This window comes from Notamacropus eugenii, chromosome 7 (assembly GCF_028372415.1).
Source record: "Notamacropus eugenii isolate mMacEug1 chromosome 7, mMacEug1.pri_v2, whole genome shotgun sequence".
Taxonomy (NCBI): Eukaryota; Metazoa; Chordata; class Mammalia; order Diprotodontia; family Macropodidae; genus Notamacropus; species Notamacropus eugenii.
In genome coordinates this window covers 160,063,444-160,079,622 of record NC_092878.1, presented here as the reverse complement: position 1 = coordinate 160,079,622, position 16,179 = coordinate 160,063,444, and positions in this window count along the sequence as shown.

Here is a 16,179-nt window from a genome sequence, read left to right as displayed (position 1 = left end):
ATTTTATATTGCCTTGGGGAAATCACAGAAGTTCTCAGTTTCCCTTTTGCTCATTGAGTCAGCTGGAATAGGTAGCCTCTGAGGATTCATAGCTCTAACTCCTTTACTCTTCTGAGTCTATAAATTGCCCAAGGAAGATAGATGAACAGCAGTTTATAAAAGATAGTTTCAGGATGAAGGATAAGCCATTTCCTGGGACAATATCTATCAAGCAGTGTAGTGCCCAGCACACAGTAAGCATTTACATGCTTACTGAATGAAATTGAATTAAGTTGAATTGAAAGATGGTCTGGCTCAGGAGGAACCCATTTTCATGACAATTTGCTTCAATTCCAGAATCATAATTGTGGCAGAAGCTTTTTTCCACATTTTTTTCTGTGGTCAAAGATTGGTTACTTTAGACCAAAGACTATTATCAGGGCATATTGAATAAATTTGGTAAATGATTGGAAAGATTTTCTATTGTGTAAAAGAGAGTTTATGGATCTATCAAATTCATTTTGCTCCTGGACTCATCACCACGTTCATTTTCATGATCTCAAAATTCAATATTATCTAGGGGTATATTTTTATATTTCATCATGAATTACTGAAAGAAAACATTTTTTCTCATTAATTTTCCAATCAAGCTCAGATTTCTCATCTCAGTTTTTTAAATATTGTTCATTTACTAAACTGGAGATATCTCTCAATAAGTTGTTGCTCATCTCTCTACCCATGTCAAATACTCTAATTTCCTAAGACTAAACAAATATTGAAATTACTCATTATGCGTTTTATCAACAGTGGAATCAATTATGTCATAAAGACATGGATTATTATTTACAATAGTTTTGTTATGAGAAACATCACAGCCAGAGACACCTCTAACCATCACTCTAATTATAGATGACATAAAGTGTTCCACTTTCATCATATGCTCCATTAAAATGAGAGAGATATTACTTTTTGTGGAAAAATATAGAAGGAAACTTTGTACAGTGACACAAGGTTTTGGGGATAGAGTTCAAGAGTTGGAGTAGGGGAAATGGAGGTAGAATCTTTAGATACTACAGTTCATCTTTCAGAGTCTTAGTTTTCTAATCTATGAAATAGAGATAATATCTCACAGGGATCTTGGAAGGAAAATACTTTGAAAATTTTAAAGTACTATGGAAATTGGAGCAATTATTATTATCAGAAGAAAATATTGCAAGAGACACAACCTTAATTACTATATCTTTCAATATTGCTCATCCAGTACTGAGCTATAAAATATAGCTAAAAATGTTTTGGGGGCCAGGCTTTGGGGGGGAGGGGCTTATTTTTTAATACTTGAGTGACTTTAATTCTAGTGTTACCAGCATGCAAAGAAGATATTTGCATCTTATTTACTCTCTGACTAAAAAAGAAAAAAGACAGATGGACAGCATAGGAGGCTTGTTCACCTCACATGGCAAAATATATGTTGGTATTTTGGGCTTTGCTGCTTCCAATATGTGTGCACATGAAAGAGGGATAGAAAAGATACAGAAAAGTAGCAGCGGGTGGGGGGGAATCACACATTTATTCATAGCTTTGTCACTCAGATTCCTCTGATTCTTTTCAGTAACATAAAAAAGAAATAGCATGCCCCATCCATTTCAGCAAGACTAACAAATGCCTCACTTTTGCATTAGCAAGAAACAGTAATGAGACAACACAATGCCCCTCAATGTCTCCAAGGAACGTTCCTCATTGCTCATTCAACAGGCTGCCAATGTCTTTGCCACAAGTCACTTGGGAATTTATGTAGAGAGAATGGGTTCATTTACTGCCTGAATGAATCCCCTTGTGATCTCTGACACTAGGCATAATAGAGGGAGAGCGAAGTTAGAAGCTCACAAGTATGGGTATTTATACTTGCAGCAGCAGAAATCACAGTAGGACTTCATATATGTGCTTTTCTTATTCCCCAACCCATCAATTTTTATTTTCCCTGAAAGAGAGAAGACAGTGATCCAAAAAGAAAAGAAATTAATGGACCACAACTCTCAGGAGGTGTTGATGCTGTTAGTTTCTTTTATTCATTTTAATTTGGCAGGGTGAATATTGGGAAAAGTTATAGGCCACCAAAAAAAGAAGGTACACAAATGTATACTATCTTGGTGACAAATTTCCAGGTTGCACTGATCATTTATTCGCTTTCTCATTGATTTCACAAATATTTATTAAGAAGAACTCAATGTAGCCTGGACAAGATGCATCTTTCATTCATCTGGTTTTCCTGGGAAGATGGTTAACCAAACCTCTTGGTCCATTATCCATCTCATTTGGGAGGCTTTGTATTATTCCAGGGTCTGATGCAATCAGTACAATAACATCTGTGAAAGGAAACATCTGGAAGACCTTGTCATCTATAGGAATCCATCTTCCACTTGAATTCTATGCTAGTCATTCTCTGTATCAATAACAATTTACTTTGTCACAATAATTCCTGTAGTATGTATTGTAAACTTAATTCCTATTTCTATAAACTTCTGGGAGATATTATTTAAGGAATGGCTTGTTGATATCTACAAAGGGAAGGAAAGATCACTAAGAATCTGCATGATTCACTGAGAACAGATCATTCCACAAAGCTTTTGCATGAACAAAATCAAAGTAGCTAGAAAGGAGAAATAATTATCAAGTGGGAAGAATTATCTTCATGAAATCATAGATAAAAGTGTGATAGCCTATGTATATGATATGGAATTGATATTAATATTTAAGCCTAAGAGCTATTCTCTAATAGAAAAGCAGAGCAGATCATCAAAAGAAGGAAAGCAGTTTATTGATAACTATATGAAATGTTTTAAATCTCTTATAAGGAAAGCAAATTGAACAATTCAAATGTTACCTCACCTGTATCAAATGACCAAGAATCACAAGATCATAGATTTAGAGCTGAAAGGGATCTCAAAAGTCATTTATTTTGACCTTCTTATTTTTCATAGAAGATAAAATTGTCAGTGTTTGAGAAACTACAATAATGGATGATGTACTCATATGCTGTTGGTAGAACTGTAATTGGACTAAATGTTTCTGGAAAACAATTTGGAATTTTACCAAAAAATTATCAAATTGTTCGTGTTCCTTAACTGTTTTTCTTCATTAAAAATAGGGACATGGGGGGAAGGGAATAATAAAAGAGAACATTACTTCCTGCAAAAAAGAAAAGGCATCAATAAATTAATAAAAGAAATTAACAAAAGAAAATTAATAATAGAAAAAAACAGGTCATGCCAGTGTATTCCTTTACTCACTTCATTTTTTTGGATGAACTTTTACAGCATAGAACAGAGAGATGATATAGATATGCATTTCTACATTTCAAGAATGTATTTGGCAGTCTTCTATTCTGTCCTTGTGGACAAGATGAAGAGATGTGGGCTTAGTTGTGACACCCATAGGCAGAGATAAAGTGCTTGAAAGATTCGAACTTCAGAAACCCATAACCCATTTGGAAGGAATAGTCTGCTACAGGGTATCTCTCCTTGACCTTGAGGTGTTTAGAATTGTCAGTGATTTGGAAGAACTCAATCATGTTTGTTGATGATTCTTTAGTTTCTAATTTTAAAGTATTTTTGAAAAGAAATAGTGTTGCATATGGGAAAAGACAGGCTTTGTTTTCTTAGACCAAATGGCTTCAGGGAGAATTAAAGCATCATTAAAGCATCTTTGCTGTCAATGTTTTAAGAAAATCCACCAGAGTTATTGAGCCTTTAAGGATCACAGAATGGATGAAATCAGTGGTTGAGCCAAGCAACTCAACCTGAATGAGCCATAGGTGAAACCTTTCCTTTCTATTGAGCCACCATAGATATCAGTGTGTTATTAAGAACTGTCATTGTTGGAGAGGGTTAATGCTTAAAAAAGCATTTCTTATTTAAACATCCATTATCTTATTTGAACCTTACATGGACCCTATATTAGTCTTTATTATATAAGAAATGGGTGAAGTGGCTACTAATGACATTCTTTTCATTTCATAGATAAGAAAACTGATACTTCACCATTTGGTTGTTGTTGGTCAGTTGTTTCAGTCACTACCACCTATCTGTGACCCTATTTGGAGTTTTCTTGGCCATTTCCTTCTCCAGCTCATTTTACAATGAGGAAACTGAGGCAAAGAAGTAAATTAAATGAATTTCCCAGGGTCACACAGCTCGTAAGTGTCTAAGACCAGATTTGAACTTGGGAAGATGAGTCTTCCTGACTTCGGACCCAGTGCTCTATCCACTAAACCATCTGGCTGCCCTATTTTACCACGTCACATTGCTATTAACGACAGAAGCAAAATTTATACTCAAGTGTCTTCTGACAGCATTCATTCCACTCCTCTATATTGCTTCTTATACTTGAAACACGAAGAAAACTAGCTTTCATCGGAGTTTAGTGTCTTATTTTACATATATTAAAATCAAAATGTTCTTATTAAAGGAAGATTAACTTTGTGTATTAGGGAAAAGGAAATTATGTGTTGATTTTACCGTTGCCACTAGCATTATAGTGGTTTATTTGTTTTCTCCTCACACCCACACACCCACCTAAAAACATCCCAATAATAGCAACGATACAGAATGGTAGATCATTTTGTCTAATAGAAAATTAACAAACTTTCCCCACATTCCAATAAACTTTTGCATGTCATTTATTGCCATTTATGGAGACCTTGACTATTGATGTTCCCAGTTTACATTTTTTTTTACAAATCCTAATGATTTTATGGATATTGTTAATCATTCTTACAATGTTGATTGTTTCAAATGTGCCTCACTTTACATTTTTTAACTAGCAATTTTTTCCTATTCTTATGGGAACTCAATCCTGAGTTAATAATCAGATTGTATTCCTAATTATGGTTTACTAATTGTAAAATTAAATATTGATTACCTAAAGATGCTTCAGTAGACTGTCCCATTCTGTCATCCACCTGGACCATCTCACTAGTTTCTCCTTACACTGCTGCAGAACAAAATATTCCCCCATAGTCACCACTACACATATCATTTTCCTCTGTTAGCTTTTAAGTATCTGGAGGTGAGGGATTTTCTGTTTTTAAAAATATGTGTAGCCTCAACACTTAGTACAGACTCTGGCACTTAGTAGATACTTAGTAATACTCTCAATTAATTAATTCAATGATATAGTATTAAAAGCAATGGCAACCTGAACAATCAAATAATAGACCAAATGAATTAATTATTGAATGCTAGAGATGGAATGAGAGCTTAGAGATAAAGTTCCTTATTTTACAGATGATGAACCTATGGCCCAGTATGAGGAAGGGACATGTTTAAGGTTCCCATAGCTTGTAAATGGAAGAGCAGGTACTGGAATATCCTTTCCAAAGTTCGTTATTAATTAAATATGTTTCCTTTGTTGATATATAACTAACAGTTGTGGAAAAGAAGAGAAACAGACAGTGAGCCTTTTTCTAGAATCCAACTCTAGACACATTACTCTGTGCTAGTAATTTTCAGATGATCCATAGTCACCTGCACATGGGCTAAAGAACCTTCATTTTCTTTTATTCTTTCATTTCTCTTCTCTTTTTCCTTCCATTGATATTCCCATACACCCTTGATTTAATGTGGTATCACAGCTAAGGCTTTAATCCTTTCTATATCTGCCCAATTATCATGGCTATAAAATGGGCATGGAACCAGTTACTTTGTTCCATTACCCTTCTTGACAGCTGTCCAGGCAGAATTCATACAACAATTAATCAACTGAGGCAGCTTAGAGTTCTAATTTTACCAACTAGGAATTAAATAGTGAAGAACTTGGGAAACAAGGAAAGAAAGACATTTGTCAATGTCACCAACCATGCCAGGTGTTGAGAATGCTGTGGAGTTTTAAGCAGGATGACCAATAGCACTCATTCTCTCTCTCTCTCTCTCTCTCTCTCTCTCTCTCTCTCTCTCTCTCTCTCTCTTTTTCTCTCTCTCTCTTTCTCTCTCTCTCTCTCTCTCTCTCTCTCTCTCTCTCTCTCTCTCTCACTGTCCCCCTCCCCCCCCAACACAGATATCAATATAGATAGAGGCATAACGTAGTAGTAAAGTCTTTTCTTGTCTTCTGTTTGGTCCCAGGAGGTAGAAGGAAAAAAGTGAAGAAAATTACATGGAAGATTTAGTCTTGATGTGAGGAGAATTCTTAACAGCTTCATCCCAAATGAAACTGCAGAGAGGGGGCAGGTTCTCTCTTAATGGGAGGACTTCAAATAATGATGGAAGACTATTTGTCAAGTACATCACAGAGCACTATGGGTTGGATTATGTGGGACAGATACGGGACTTCACTCCCTTGCAGCTCTGAGATTTGATCATGGGAGCCCAGGACAGAGCCTTAGGAGGCATGTATTCTTATGGGTCTGGATGTTTCTAAAGATAGCCAAGTGTTTCTGTGGATAGAGGATTGGACTTGGAGTCAGGAAGCCCTTAGTTCAAATCCTGTCTTGGACATACTATCTGTGTTTTATTGGGCAAGTCACTTACCTTAGCCTCAGTTTTCTTATCTGTAAGATAAGGATGATAATAACAGCACTTACCTCCTAGGTAAGACCTACATGAAATAACATTCATAAAAAGCTTTGCAAACTTTAAAATGCTATGTGCGGTCTAGGTATTATTGATACTGACCACGCCAATTATGTGGAAGGCTTCAACACATCACTTTTTTAATGTCTATGTCTGGAGAGGGTAAATTGGGGCACTTCTAATGGAGATGGGTATACCCCTGGTCATGCCATCTGACTTCTTTCTTTGAGTCTTGTTTAAGCCCTTCTTCAACTCTTGTTAAAATGCACATGTGATGCAGTGACTTCCTAGGTCCCCATGGCCAAAGATGTGTCTTAGAAGACTGGCCATAGAGTCAAGAGGATCATGCTTATTTGATAGGCTATAAGTGAAAGGTTCCACCCCTCTTTTGAGCACATTACTTTAGGACTCTCCCATCTCACCTTTGGATTTGCATCAAGAGAGGAGAGAAAGGGGATTTTTCTCCCTTTCTGCAACCTTCTTTCCTTCTTGACCCACCCCAGTAGCAATGCCAGCCAACACAGCTCAAAAACATATGAGAACATGTCCTTGTCCAGGTGGGCCTGATTTAAGAAAGAGCTTGAGTCCATAGATCTCTTTTCTGATTCAGTTTTTAATTTTTTTTCTCTCTCTGAGTCCAGGTCAACAGAAAGTGATCCTGACAAATAAACATTTCTATTAGTGAGATTGTGTTATTACGTGGTCAGGAGTTCCTGGGAAAGAATTAGATTCCCAAAAGATGTTTCCTGCAACTACTTTGCTTTTCAGAGATGGTCCTTGATAGCATCATCTCAAACAAGGAGTCATGCCTACTTGGCCAGGAGATCTGAACTGCATGAGTTATTTGGACACATAGGTCTAAAATGAAGATGAAATATCTGTGCAGCAGTTCCATGAAATATCTTTTATCTTCCACAAAAACTACAGTGATTTTGACGGGGGCTTGTTTTATATTTTACACATTTATTTAGATGCACTTATCAGTCTTCTATGTCGTAGTAGTTCTTTTATGGTAGACTAAGTAGATCTCAACTCTTTGTGACTGGGGTTTTCTTGCAAAGATACTAGAGCAGTTTGCCATTTCCTTCTCCAGCTCATTATACAGAAGAGGAAACCAAGGCAAGCAGGGTTAGGTGATTTGCCCAGGGTCATATAGCTGCTAAGTGTCTGAGGACAGATTTGATCTCAGGAAGATGACTTCTCCTGATTCCAGGTCGAGCATTCTATCCACTGCATTACTTAACTGTTTAGTTATTCTACACCTGATATTTATTTTGTACATTGAGTACCTTTTGAGAAGGAACTCTCTTAATTCCTTTTGGGAAGACCATAGACATGGATAATAACTAAGTTCAGTTTTACTCTGAGATGAGGATACAAGAAGGCAAAGATATGAGACTTTCAGACTAAGACATCCCTGGAATGAGGCTTGGGCAATTTGTGGGAAACCACTGGTCATCCTTCATAATGGATGGTGTACCTGCCTCCATTTTCAAGGCTGAAAGTTGAGTCCTTTCTAGGGATCTATAGAGAAGGGAACAGTGGGAAGAATGCTGGATTTGGAATCAGTGAACTCAGGTTCAAATTCCAGTATTGCCAGTGAACCTATGTGAACTTGAGCAAACTACTCAATCTCTATGTGCCCCAGTTTGCCTTTTTTGGAAAATGAGGAGTTGGTCTTGATCTCTGAAGTCTTTTCCAATTTCCAATTAAAGATCTTATGGAAAAGTTCATATTTGTATAGAGCATTGGGAGTCCCTTAGCATATGTGTCATGAGAGCAGAAATTCAGTTGGTTGTCCAAATGGGTTGAATCTGTGATGTGTAGCATGGAGAGGGGCTTTCTTCACGGAACTTAGAAAGAGTCAGTCATAGAGTAAAGAGACAGGAAAGAAATCCGTGTGAGTGCATTGGTGAGAAAGGGGTTAGAAGGGAGTGTTTGGGCATTTTGCTGAGATGGTAAAAAACTGGCTATGACTACACGGGGCATGTTGGGTCATTGCCCTAGCTCACTCTATGCCAACAGAGTACTTTAATCAAATTTGAACTTTGGTCCACTCTCTGAGCTCCTACATTTATTGGGTGGAGAAGAGAAGATCTGTGAGAAAAATTTGGGACAAGGTGTAAAAAGGGGTTAGTTTAGATTATTTCTGAGATAACTTCTATCATTAAATATTATAAAGCTTTTTCCTTGCACTTTTAAAAATATCTCTATTCCCTTTCAGAATTTTGCTAAATTGATGCGTGTATAAGTTGACAATCTCTACTTGGCTGTCATTGCATCCAAAAGTTTTAATTTGCTTTTGTTTTATATTGAGCTTTTCATCTTGTTATAAGACATAAAAATCAATGTCAAAAGTTCTGCTTCTGACTTTGTACTTTGAAAGAATTTCAAAAGCTTTTCCACAAATATAAAGCAAGTCCCCTATGATATCAAATATAGTGAAAAAGGACATCTTTAAGTCTAGATCATCTGGAAGGGATCATTCAAGGTAAATGACTCAGGTTATTTCATTAAACTATGAATCTGAGCATCAGGAAGTGTGATTTTATTTCCTGCCTGAAAATGAATAGGCAAGTTTGCTTAAGCTCCCTGAGAGAGTTCTCTTCTGGCTGTCTCATGCACCTCTGGAAAAATGGAACACTTGTGGGTCACACATTCATCACCCAAAATAGATGCATCATGAGGGATGAGAGAAGTTTTGCCAAGCTTAGCACACACTTGGAAACCAAATTCAGAACTCACTATGTTCAATTTAAAAAAAAAATTGCTGTTTTAAAGAAAATACACATTTTGAAGGTTCCATCAGCACCATTAAAATGCCTGGATCTTCTTTGATTCAACTCAAACCCGATCAATCACTATTGATTGAGTGCAAAGGAGGTAGCAGGACTGCTGTCCTATTTTCTTCTGTTATTTGATTCATTCATGCTTACTCAGTCAGAATCATTTACATTTGGGAAAATGGAGTTTGCTCATATAGAAATGGGATTGTCTTCTCTCTTTTTAAAATATTATCATCTTTTAACCATTTTGTAGCCATTTCATTTCTAATATGTCCCAAAATATGGAAACACCACCATCTCAAGAATAATTCAGATTGCAGGTGGCTCAAAGTTCATTGGAGACACATGAAACATGTTTCAGCTCCTTATCATAGAGGATTTATCCAAGAAAAATGGCATGAAAGTTCCCATCAAGGATCTGATCCAAAAAGGAGGTGGCCCATCCCATTATCAGAATGGGGGATAGAAACAGGACAGCTCAGGAATTTCAGGGATCTTATGAAATCTTTAAAATCTCAGATAAATGACCAGAGCATTTGGTAGATCTTCTATGGAACTGAAGTGGGTGTAAACAGGCCTATGGGGAGTGGGGAGTGCTGTCCTTGGAATATGCATAATATTTTCAGCCTGCTTCTTGAGAAAACTTGGTGTGAGAAGATCTCTGGTCATGATGAGTCAGGGGGGTACACGGTGTGAGGCTGGGTTTTATAATTGGCCAGGAGTCAGAAGAACTGATGATTCAGGGATTACTGAGCCAGAACTCAGTGTACTTACAAAAAAAGGTGCCCCACCACCCTCTCATTTACTTTTCTTTGCAGTTATGAAGAGTCAGAACTTTGAGCTTTCTCTGAGGACCAGGTGGGGAAATGGCCACCCAGCCATATAGCCTTGAGCACATAACTGCCTCTATCTCTGTGTGTTTTCTTCCCTTGATTTTGTATAAACAGATATTGTGAGATTGACATTTACAAGTAAACTTGTGAATCCAAGAAATATGGAGGTCCTGTCTAAGAGAGGTCCCATTGGTGGGTAGAAGTACATAGCAGCATATATGTTGTAGCAATACTATCATTACAATGGCTACAGTGCCCACAGGAGTAGTACTGACCAACGACACTTGAAGTGCTTGCATGGGAAACAGAGAAACAGTGAGTACAAATGAAGCAGCAGTCACACAAAGAAAGGTAGCTTTAGGGGTTGATCTCATGGCAGAGGGGAATGCCAAGTATGGCCCCCTCAGAGCCTAGGAAAGAGCTGCAACTAAGGAGGATTTATGAGGGCTCTACAAAGAGAAAAAAGGACTTCTCCTGCAGAATTTGGGACTTGCTCCTTGGCCACATGCTTTGTCTATACATATGCACCTCCACCATTGTACAGTAGGCTCAATCCTACTTTCTCTATGGCTTTTCTGTGTATTTGTGAGTGCTTGTTAAGTTTGGGGGATAATGTTTGGTACCACCTGTCCTGACTATACTTTCTAAGTAAATACCTTTTGCAAAATAAAAGTTAATTGAGCAGTACTTTTTGTGTTAATACAGAATGAAAAACAAAATAAAGGTACTTTGACTAATCAATAGCTAAACCAACTGTGGTAAACAAATACGTTGGACTATTACTATGCTGTAAGAAGTTACAAACATGAGAAACACAGAGCAGCTTGGAAAAACTTACATGGACTGTTACGCAATTAAATAAGTGAACTAGGAAAAAATATGCAGTGAAAACTATATGATGTAGAAGCAAAGATAACCACCACAAAACCACTGAAACTGGAATGCTTTGAGATGATCAAGAAAAAGCTTGATTCCCTTACTAGCCAAGTCTTTTAACTTCCCTGTGCCTCAATTTCCTCATCTGTCAAATGAGAGGATTAGATTTGATTGCCCCTAATCTCTCATTCAGCTCTAAGTCTATGATCCTGTATTTCCTTGAAAAACAATTCTGCTTCTAAAACCCTGACATCCATTCTATGCTTGTAGACTTGGTTCTTTCCTTTGTGATAAAGAAGTCATAACCCAGGGATTAAATGATAGTGGGATGAGATGGGGAAGGCTTATTATCATTCAATCTTATTATTTCCTTCTGTTTTAGGTATTGCAACAACTATATACATCACAGTTATTTAGCCCACTCCAGAATGCTAGAAAAACAGATGGGCAAGGCCAATCCATGGGCCATCCAACTAGTAACCAGATGGTATATCATAGGGAGATTCTCAAAATAGTAATAATTTACATTTTAATCAAGCTTTTACATTTACAAAACCCATCCTTCAAAATAACCCTCTAAGCTTGGGGGCAAATAACATAATCCCCATTGCCTACATGAAATCTACGCATCTATAATATCTCTGAGGGGTCGACTGAAACAATAGCTAGGATCCACAAAGGCGCGAGTTCAAGTACTACCTCTAAAACGTATTGGCTATGTGACCCTTGGCATTCGTGTAACCTCTAAGTGATCCACACCAATCTCTTAGACAATATTTTGTAGATAGTTTGCAAATCTTCATTGGTAAAGGGCTTTCCAGATGGGAGTTCCCTGCTCCGATGAGTTCTCAGGTCTGCATTATCCCTTATTCTTCTTCTCTCCAACAACAACAACGCTAATGACAACAAAATCCTCAGCTCCTTGTTCTTACTGTGCATCAGGGAATTGGCAGATTCAACTACTTAGAGCTTCTTTGCCCTAGACTTGAGCTGTATCACAATCGGGCTGAAATAATCCCCTCCGTGCTTCTTTACCTGTTTCTAGTCTGTCCCGATAATATCCCTAACTAGGTTATTGTTCTCCTCAAAAACTCTCTCCCATGCCACTGGGATAAGATCTTGACTTCATTTCCTTCTCCCAAAAACCCTTAAAATGTGTCTCTAACCTATATTTCCAGAAAGGTTGTATTAGGTAATAAACCTGAAGAGAGAGAGAGAGAGAGAGAGAGAGAGAGAGAGAGAGAGAGAGAGAGAGAGAGAGAGAGAGAGAGAGAGAGAGAGAGACAGAGACAGAGAGAGAGACAGAGAGAGACAGAGAGAGAGACAGAGACAGAGACAGAGACAGAGACAGAGACAGAGAGAGACAGAGGCAGAGAGAGACAGAGACAGAGAGACAGAGACAGAGAGACAGAGAGACAGAGAGACAGAGACAGAGAGAGACAGAGACAGAGAGAGAGAGAGATCTATTTTCACTCTCAAAGTTATTAGGAAGCTACAGAGTTTCTTAAGCAGAGTAGAGGAATGGACAGTCCTCTTCTTCAGGAACATAACTTTGTCAGCTATGCAGTGGTTGGATTGCAAAGGGGAAAAAGTGAATGCTGTGAGACCATTGTAATTGACCAGATAAAATACCCTATGGGCCTAGAGTAGTGATCTTAGAAATACTGATAAAGGGATGAGGGATTTGAAAGATAAGAAAGATAAGAGGGGGAAAGTCAAATTAATGAGATTAAACAACTGATTGGATATGGGAAAGATGAAGAAGACTAAAGAATCAAGGATATTTGGTTTCAAAATGAGTGACCAGAAGGAAGGTGTTATGTTCAATAGAAACAGCAAAGTTAGGAAAAAGTGGTGAATGTGGGGCAAAAAATTATCAGTTTTCTTTCAGACGTGAAGTTTGACATCTAATTGGAGATATCTAGCTCACAGTTGGAGATGCAGGACTAAGAAGAGAGAGAGAGAGAGAGAGAGAGAGAGAGAGAGAGAGAGAGAGAGAGAGAGAGAGAGAGAGAGAGAGAAAGAGAGAGAGAGAGAGAGATCAATAGATAGATGAGTATGTAGACAGATGACAAAGATAGATATATCTATCTTTCTGTCTATATATCTATATATAGATATCTGTATCCATCTTTCTATGTCTATCTAACTTCTATCTATCTATCTATCTATCTATCTATCTATCTATCTATCTATCTATCTGTCTGTCTGTCTGTCTGTCTGTCTGTCTGTCTGTCTGTCTGTCTGTCTGCCTATCTATCTATATCGAAAGATAGACAGATAGACTTAGGAGTTACCTGCACAGAAAAGCGCATTAAATCCTTGGAAGCAGTTGAGATCACTGAGACAGAAGATATATAGAAAGAAGAGAATCGAAGAAAGAGCCCTGAAATTCCCTTGTAATCTCATGGTAGTAGACAGATGATGATAAGAGACTGAGTGAAAGAACCAAGAAAGAAGATGGTTATGAAAATCCAGACTGGAGAGAATATTCAGGAAGAAAATCATCAGCAACTGCAAAAGTTGCAGAAAAGTTACCATCCATACACACACACACACACACACACACACACACACACACACACACACACACACACACACACACGCACACTAACTACAAAAGTTCATTGAGTTTGGGAATTGAGATGATTCAAAGATAAAGACAGAATGAGCTCTACCCAACTCCTTTATGAAATAAATATGATCATGATACTCAGCCAAGGTGGTGGGGGCAAGCAGAACTATAAACCAAACTCACTAAAACAATTTCAATGCAAGAATTATAAAAAAAAAAAATAAGAGGAGACTACAGCAAAATGTCTAGAAAAGAATTTACATTGACCAAAATGGATTTATATCAAGGATGCATGGATGATACAGTATTAGGAAAATTATTAGAATTAATAATACAAGTAACGAAGATAAAAATGGCATGATTATTTGTGTATATATTTATATATGTATGTGTGCGTACACACACATACCTATGTGTATGTATATATGTATATATATACATATATATGAAACATCTTTAACAGAATACATGACATTGATTTTATAAGCACCCAAATGCCTAAGGATGAAGACCACAGGCATATAATTAATATCAAGAACTAACATTGCTTGTAATGGAGAAACACTAGAAATTTTCACAGAGTAAGTAGGCATGAAACAAAGATCTCCTTTCCTCTCCAATACTATTTGCCATTGTTCTAGAAATACATACTAAAGCAGAAACAGAGGAGAGTAAAACCAAAAGTCTAAGTGTCATCGAAGAGGATAGAAAACAATCTTCATTGACAGATGACTGGATGGTGTACTTAGGAAATGCTAGCAAATTATCCCAGAAAATAATTTGAATGCTTACTAGTTACAGCAAGCTTTCAAGATAGAACATAAATTCATAAAAATTATCAGTACCTTTATGCTATATTAACAAAGCCCAGGCAGAATTATAGTAAAATATGTTCTATTTAAAATAACTACAAAATGTGTAACAGATTAGTGTTAAAACCCTTATAAGATTTATAATGATACAGTTACAAAACTCCTTTATAGTAATTAAACAATAAAACATTAGCAAGCTAGTTTGATCCATAAAAATTAGAAGTATTCCCTAAATTAATTTATAGATTTAGTGTATTTCAATGAAATTGCTGGGAGAATTCTTTTTGGACCTAGATAAAATGCTATTAAAATTCACTAGAAAGATGTAAATCTAGAATCCCAAAGAGGTAGACCATTACCAGATTTAAAATTATATTATAAAATAGGAATCATAAACTATATGGTACTGATTAAAAAAAAAAGAATGGAAGTCAGTGAAATAGAGTACATAAGCAGAAAAAGAAGTAATTGTATATAGCAGCATAATATTCTATAAACGATGAGGAAGGACCTCAAACTGAAAAGCAGTCCAGCAGAAATTAGGCTTAGACCAGCATCTCCCACCAGACGGTACAGGAGATAGAGGGCTGGACCTGGAGTTAGGAAAACCTGAGTTCAAATTTGACCTCAGACACTTGCTAGCTAGTTGACCCTAGGAAAGTCACTTAATTCCTGCTTGCCTCAGTTTACTCATCTATCAAATGGGGATAATAATAGCAATCTCATGGTGCAGATAAAACAAGAGAACAGTTAAAAAGGGAAAAAAATATTTAGAACAATTTTTGATAAAGGTCTAATATCCAAGATATATAGTAAATTTATGCAAATATATGAGAACAAGTCATTCCCAATATATAAATGGTTAAAGGAGAAGAAGGAAAGTTCTCAAAAGAATAAAAGCAGACCATCTACAACATATGATAAAAAGGTTCCAAATCACGAAGAATAAGAGAAATGCAAATTAAAACAGCTCAGAATGGCAAAGATGACAAGAAAAGAATAATTATCATCATTGGAGGGTCTATAATTAAAGAACAAGTTCACTAATTCATCACTGGTGGAGCTATGAAGTAGCACAGTCATGCTGGAAAGCAATTTGTAACCATACTCAAAGGTATGTCCTGGGACCCAGCCATTCACCTACTAAATTTACATCCCAGAGAAGGAGGAAAAGGCCCCACAGGTTCAAAAATCTTTATATTTACACATTTCATTGTAGCAAAGAACTGGAAAATAAAATAGATTCACATTCGTTGGGGAGTGGTTGAAGAAATGATGGTGTGTCAATCAATCGCTAAGCATATATTAAGCCTTAATATGTGCCTAGGCATTGGGGTTACAAGTGCATAGACTGAAATAATACTTATTCCCTATGATCTTACATTTAATGGGGTAGACATGAAGTACATAAAAATGCCCACCATAAAAACATGAAATTTATAAATTAAGATGTACACAAGTAGTTAACTACACATTAATTCATGAGGGATGGCACTAGCAGGTGGGGATGGTGTGGATCTGGAAAAGCTTTGTGCAGAAGATAGTTCCAGATGGGCATATTGAAAGAAGAGAGGGATGCTGGGAAGCAGAGGTGAGGAGGGTGAATTCCAGGCATGGGGGATGTACAGGCAAAGGCAAGGAAATAGGAGATGGAGTTTCTTGTTTGAGGAGTAGAGGGAAGGCCAACTTTGTTAAATGGCAGAACAAGGAAGGGGAAAAAATGTACAATAAGTTTGGAAAGAAAGTCTTAGGCAA